The following is a 6,811-nucleotide window of genomic DNA, read 5'->3' on the forward strand; positions in this document are numbered from 1 at the left end:
GTCACATTTCTGTGGCAGAAAGTTCTGGAATCTGAGAGGAGCCACAAATTTCCTTCCACCCAGCGTTCCCGCAAGTCTCCCGATAAAAATGATACCTCACTTGTGTGGGTAGGCCTAGCGCCCGCGACAGGAAATGCCCCAAAGCGCAACGTGGACACATCCAAATTTTTGGAAGAAAACAGAGGTGTTTTTTGCGAAGTGCCTACCTGTAGATTTTGGCCTCTAGCTCAGCTGGCACCTAGGGAAACCTACCAAACCTGTGCATTTCTGAAAACTAGAGACCTAGGGGAATCCAAGGAGGGGTGACTTGCGGGGCTCGGACCAGGTTCTGTTACCCAGAATCCTTTGCAAACCTCAAAATTTGGCTAAAAAAACACATGTTCCTCACATTTCTGTGGCAGAAAGTTCTGGAATCTGAGAGGAGCCACAAATTTCCTTCCACCCAGCGTTCCCCCAAGTCTCCCGATAAAAATGATACCTCACTTGTGTGGGTAGGCCTAGCGCCCGCGTCAGGAAACGCCCCAAAGCGCAACGTGGACACATCCAAATTTTTGGAAGAAAACAGAGGTGTTTTTTGCGAAGTGCCTACCTGTAGATTTTGGCCTCTAGCTCAGCCGGCACCTAGGGAAACCTACCAAACCTGTGCATTTCTGAAAACTAGAGACCTAGGGGAATTTAAGGAGGGGTGACTTGCGGGGCTCGGACCAGGTTCTGTTACCCAGAATCCTTTGCAAACCTCAAAATTTGGCTATAAAAACACATGTTCCTCACATTTCTGTGGCAGAAAGTTCTGGAATCTGAGAGGAGCCACAAATTTCCTTCCACCCAGCGTTCCCCCAAGTCTCCCGATAAAAATGATACCTCACTTGTGTGGGTAGGCCTAGCGCCCGCGACAGGAAACGCCCCAAAGCGCAACATGGACACATCAACATTTTTGGAAGAAAACAGAGGTGTTTTTTGCGAAGTGCCTACCTGTAGATTTTGGCCTCTAGCTCAGCCGGCACCTAAGGAAACCTACCAAACCTGTGCATTTCTGAAAACTAGAGACCTAGGGGAATCCAAGATGGGGTGACTTGCAGGGCTCGGACCAGGTTCTGTTACCCAGAATCCTTTTCAAACCTCAAAATTTGGCTAAAAAAACACATGTTCCTCACATTTCTGTGGCAGAAAGTTCTGGAATCTGAGAGGAGCCACAAATTTCCTTCCACCCAGCGTTCCCCCAAGTCTCCCGATAAAAATGATACCTCACTTGTGTGGGTAGGCTTAGCGCCCGCGACAGGAAACGCCCCAAAGCGCAACGTGGACACATCCACATTTTTGGAAGAAAACAGAGGTGTTTTATGCGAAGTGCCTACCTGTAGATTTTGGCCTCTAGCTCAGCCGGCACCTAGGGAAACCTACCAAACCTGTGCATTTCTGAAAACTAGAGACCTAGGGGAATACAAGGAGGGGTGACTTGCGGGGCTCGGACCAGGTTCTGTTACCCAGAATCCTTTGCAAACCTCAAAATTTGGCTAAAAAAACACATGTTCCTCACATTTCTGTGGCAGAAAGTTCTGGAATCTGAGAGGAGCCACAAATTTCCTTCCACCCAGCGTTCCCCCAAGTCTCCCGATAAAAATGATACCTCACTTGTGTGGGTAGGCCTAGCGCCCGCGTCAGGAAACGCCCCAAAGCGCAACGTGGACACATCCAAATTTTTGGAAGAAAACAGAGGTGTTTTTTGCGAAGTGCCTACCTGTAGATTTTGGCTTCTAGCTCAGCCGGCACCCAGGGAAACCTACCAAACCTGTGCATTTCTGAAAACTAGAGACCTAGGGGAATTTAAGGAGGGGTGACTTGCGGGGCTCGGACCAGGTTCTGTTACCCAGAATCCTTTGCAAACCTCAAAATGTGGCTAAAAAAACACATGTTCCTCACATTTCTGTGGCAGAAAGTTCTGGAATCTGAGAGGAGCCACAAATTTCCTTCCACCCAGCGTTCCCCCAAGTCTCCCGATAAAAATGATACCTCACTTGTGTGGGTAGACCTAGCGCCCGCGACAGGAAACGCCCCAAAGCGCAACGTGGACACATCCACATTTTTGGAAGAAAACAGAGGTGTTTTTTGCGAAGTGCCTACCTGTAGATTTTGGCCTCTAGCTCAGCCGGCACCTAGGGAAACCTACCAAACCTGTGCATTTCTGAAAACTAGAGACCTAGCGGAATCCAAGGAGGGGTGACTTGCGGGGCTCGGACCAGGTTCTGTTACCCAGAATCCTTTGCAAACCTCAAAATTTGACTAAAAAAACACATGTTCCTCACATTTCTGTGGCAGAAAGTTCTGGAATCTGAGAGGAGCCACAAATTTCCTTCCACCCAGCGTTCCCCCAAGTCTCCCGATAAAAATGATACCTCACTTGTGTGGGTAGGCCTAGCGCCCGCGTCAGGAAACGCCCCAAAGCGCAACGTGGACACATCCAAATTTTTGGAAGAAAACAGAGGTGTTTTTTGCGAAGTGCCTACCTGTAGATTTTGGCCTCTAGCTCAGCCGGCACCTAGGGAAACCTACCAAACCTGTGCATTTCTGAAAACTAGAGACCTAGGGGAATCCAAGGAGGGGTGACTTGCGGGGCTCGGACCAGGTTCTGTTACCCAGAATCCTTTGCAAACCTCAAAATTTGGCTAAAAAAACACATGTTCCTCACATTTCTGTGGCAGAAAGTTCTGGAATCTGAGAGGAGCCACAAATTTCTTTCCACCCAGCGTTCCCCCAAGTCTCCCGATAAAAATGATACCTCACTTGTGTGGGTAGGCCTAGCGCCCGCGACAGGAAACGCCCCAAAGCGCAACGTGGACACATCCAAATTTTTGGAAGAAAACAGAGGTGTTTTTTGTGAAGTGCCTACCTGTAGATTTTGGCCTCTAGCTCAGCCGGCACCTAGGGAAACCTACCAAACCTGTGCATTTCTGAAAACTAGAGACCTAGGGGAATTTAAGGAGGGGTGACTTGCGGGGCTCGGACCAGGTTCTGTTACCCAGAATCCTTTGCAAACCTCAAAATTTGGCTATAAAAACACATGTTCCTCACATTTCTGTGGCAGAAAGTTCTGGAATCTGAGAGGAGCCACAAATTTCCTTCCACCCAGCGTTCCCCCAAGTCTCCCGATAAAAATGATACCTCACTTGTGTGGGTAGGCCTAGCGCCCGCGACAGGAAACGCCCCAAAGCGCAACATGGACACATCAACATTTTTGGAAGAAAACAGAGGTGTTTTTTGCGAAGTGCCTACCTGTAGATTTTGGCCTCTAGCTCAGCCGGCACCTAAGGAAACCTACCAAACCTGTGCATTTCTGAAAACTAGAGACCTAGGGGAATCCAAGATGGGGTGACTTGCAGGGCTCGGACCAGGTTCTGTTACCCAGAATCCTTTTCAAACCTCAAAATTTGGCTAAAAAAACACATGTTCCTCACATTTCTGTGGCAGAAAGTTCTGGAATCTGAGAGGAGCCACAAATTTCCTTCCACCCAGCGTTCCCCCAAGTCTCCCGATAAAAATGATACCTCACTTGTGTGGGTAGGCTTAGCGCCCGCGACAGGAAACGCCCCAAAGCGCAACGTGGACACATCCACATTTTTGGAAGAAAACAGAGGTGTTTTATGCGAAGTGCCTACCTGTAGATTTTGGCCTCTAGCTCAGCCGGCACCTAGGGAAACCTACCAAACCTGTGCATTTCTGAAAACTAGAGACCTAGGGGAATACAAGGAGGGGTGACTTGCGGGGCTCGGACCAGGTTCTGTTACCCAGAATCCTTTGCAAACCTCAAAATTTGGCTAAAAAAACACATGTTCCTCACATTTCTGTGGCAGAAAGTTCTGGAATCTGAGAGGAGCCACAAATTTCCTTCCACCCAGCGTTCCCCCAAGTCTCCCGATAAAAATGATACCTCACTTGTGTGGGTAGGCCTAGCGCCCGCGTCAGGAAACGCCCCAAAGCGCAACGTGGACACATCCAAATTTTTGGAAGAAAACAGAGGTGTTTTTTGCGAAGTGCCTACCTGTAGATTTTGGCTTCTAGCTCAGCCGGCACCCAGGGAAACCTACCAAACCTGTGCATTTCTGAAAACTAGAGACCTAGGGGAATTTAAGGAGGGGTGACTTGCGGGGCTCGGACCAGGTTCTGTTACCCAGAATCCTTTGCAAACCTCAAAATGTGGCTAAAAAAACACATGTTCCTCACATTTCTGTGGCAGAAAGTTCTGGAATCTGAGAGGAGCCACAAATTTCCTTCCACCCAGCGTTCCCCCAAGTCTCCCGATAAAAATGATACCTCACTTGTGTGGGTAGACCTAGCGCCCGCGACAGGAAACGCCCCAAAGCGCAACGTGGACACATCCACATTTTTGGAAGAAAACAGAGGTGTTTTTTGCGAAGTGCCTACCTGTAGATTTTGGCCTCTAGCTCAGCCGGCACCTAGGGAAACCTACCAAACCTGTGCATTTCTGAAAACTAGAGACCTAGCGGAATCCAAGGAGGGGTGACTTGCGGGGCTCGGACCAGGTTCTGTTACCCAGAATCCTTTGCAAACCTCAAAATTTGACTAAAAAAACACATGTTCCTCACATTTCTGTGGCAGAAAGTTCTGGAATCTGAGAGGAGCCACAAATTTCCTTCCACCCAGCGTTCCCCCAAGTCTCCCGATAAAAATGATACCTCACTTGTGTGGGTAGGCCTAGCGCCCGCGTCAGGAAACGCCCCAAAGCGCAACGTGGACACATCCAAATTTTTGGAAGAAAACAGAGGTGTTTTTTGCGAAGTGCCTACCTGTAGATTTTGGCCTCTAGCTCAGCCGGCACCTAGGGAAACCTACCAAACCTGTGCATTTCTGAAAACTAGAGACCTAGGGGAATCCAAGGAGGGGTGACTTGCGGGGCTCGGACCAGGTTCTGTTACCCAGAATCCTTTGCAAACCTCAAAATTTGGCTAAAAAAACACATGTTCCTCACATTTCTGTGGCAGAAAGTTCTGGAATCTGAGAGGAGCCACAAATTTCTTTCCACCCAGCGTTCCCCCAAGTCTCCCGATAAAAATGATACCTCACTTGTGTGGGTAGGCCTAGCGCCCGCGACAGGAAACGCCCCAAAGCGCAACGTGGACACATCCACATTTTTGGAAGAAAACAGAGGTGTTTTTTGCGAAGTGCCTACCTGTAGATTTTGGCCTCTAGCTCAGCCGGCACCTAGGGAAACCTACCAAACCTGTGCATTTCTGAAAACTAGAGACCTAGCGGAATCCAAGGAGGGGTGACTTGCGGGGCTCGGACCAGGTTCTGTTACCCAGAATCCTTTGCAAACCTCAAAATTTGACTAAAAAAACACATGTTCCTCACATTTCTGTGGCAGAAAGTTCTGGAATCTGAGAGGAGCCACAAATTTCCTTCCACCCAGCGTTCCCCCAAGTCTCCCGATAAAAATGATACCTCACTTGTGTGGGTAGGCCTAGCGCCCGCGTCAGGAAACGCCCCAAAGCGCAACGTGGACACATCCAAATTTTGGGAAGAAAACAGAGGTGTTTTTTGCGAAGTGCCTACCTGTAGATTTTGGCCTCTAGCTCAGCCGGCACCTAGGGAAACCTACCAAACCTGTGCATTTCTGAAAACTAGAGACCTAGGGGAATCCAAGGAGGGGTGACTTGCGGGGCTCGGACCAGGTTCTGTTACCCAGAATCCTTTGCAAACCTCAAAATTTGGCTAAAAAAACACATGTTCCTCACATTTCTGTGGCAGAAAGTTCTGGAATCTGAGAGGAGCCACAAATTTCTTTCCACCCAGCGTTCCCCCAAGTCTCCCGATAAAAATGATACCTCACTTGTGTGGGTAGGCCTAGCGCCCGCGACAGGAAACGCCCCAAAGCGCAACGTGGACACATCCAAATTTTTGGAAGAAAACAGAGGTGTTTTTTGCGAAGTGCCTACCTGTAGATTTTGGCCTCTAGCTCAGCTGGCACCTAGGGAAACCTACCAAACCTGTGCATTTCTGAAAACTAGAGACCTAGGGGAATCCAAGGAGGGGTGACTTGCGGGGCTCGGACCAGGTTCTGTTACCCAGAATCCTTTGCAAACCTCAAAATTTGGCTAAAAAAACACATGTTCCTCACATTTCTGTGGCAGAAAGTTCTGGAATCTGAGAGGAGCCACAAATTTCCTTCCACCCAGCGTTCCCCCAAGTCTCCCGATAAAAATGATACCTCACTTGTGTGGGTAGGCCTAGCGCCCGCGTCAGGAAACGCCCCAAAGCGCAACGTGGACACATCCAAATTTTTGGAAGAAAACAGAGGTGTTTTTTGCGAAGTGCCTACCTGTAGATTTTGGCCTCTAGCTCAGCCGGCACCTAGGGAAACCTACCAAACCTGTGCATTTCTGAAAACTAGAGACCTAGGGGAATTTAAGGAGGGGTGACTTGCGGGGCTCGGACCAGGTTCTGTTACCCAGAATCCTTTGCAAACCTCAAAATTTGGCTATAAAAACACATGTTCCTCACATTTCTGTGGCAGAAAGTTCTGGAATCTGAGAGGAGCCACAAATTTCCTTCCACCCAGCGTTCCCCCAAGTCTCCCGATAAAAATGATACCTCACTTGTGTGGGTAGGCCTAGCGCCCGCGACAGGAAACGCCCCAAAGCGCAACATGGACACATCAACATTTTTGGAAGAAAACAGAGGTGTTTTTTGCGAAGTGCCTACCTGTAGATTTTGGCCTCTAGCTCAGCCGGCACCTAAGGAAACCTACCAAACCTGTGCATTTCTGAAAACTAGAGACCTAGGGGAATCCAAGATG

This window comes from Pleurodeles waltl, chromosome 1_2 (assembly GCF_031143425.1).
Source record: "Pleurodeles waltl isolate 20211129_DDA chromosome 1_2, aPleWal1.hap1.20221129, whole genome shotgun sequence".
Lineage (NCBI taxonomy): Eukaryota > Metazoa > Chordata > Amphibia > Caudata > Salamandridae > Pleurodeles > Pleurodeles waltl.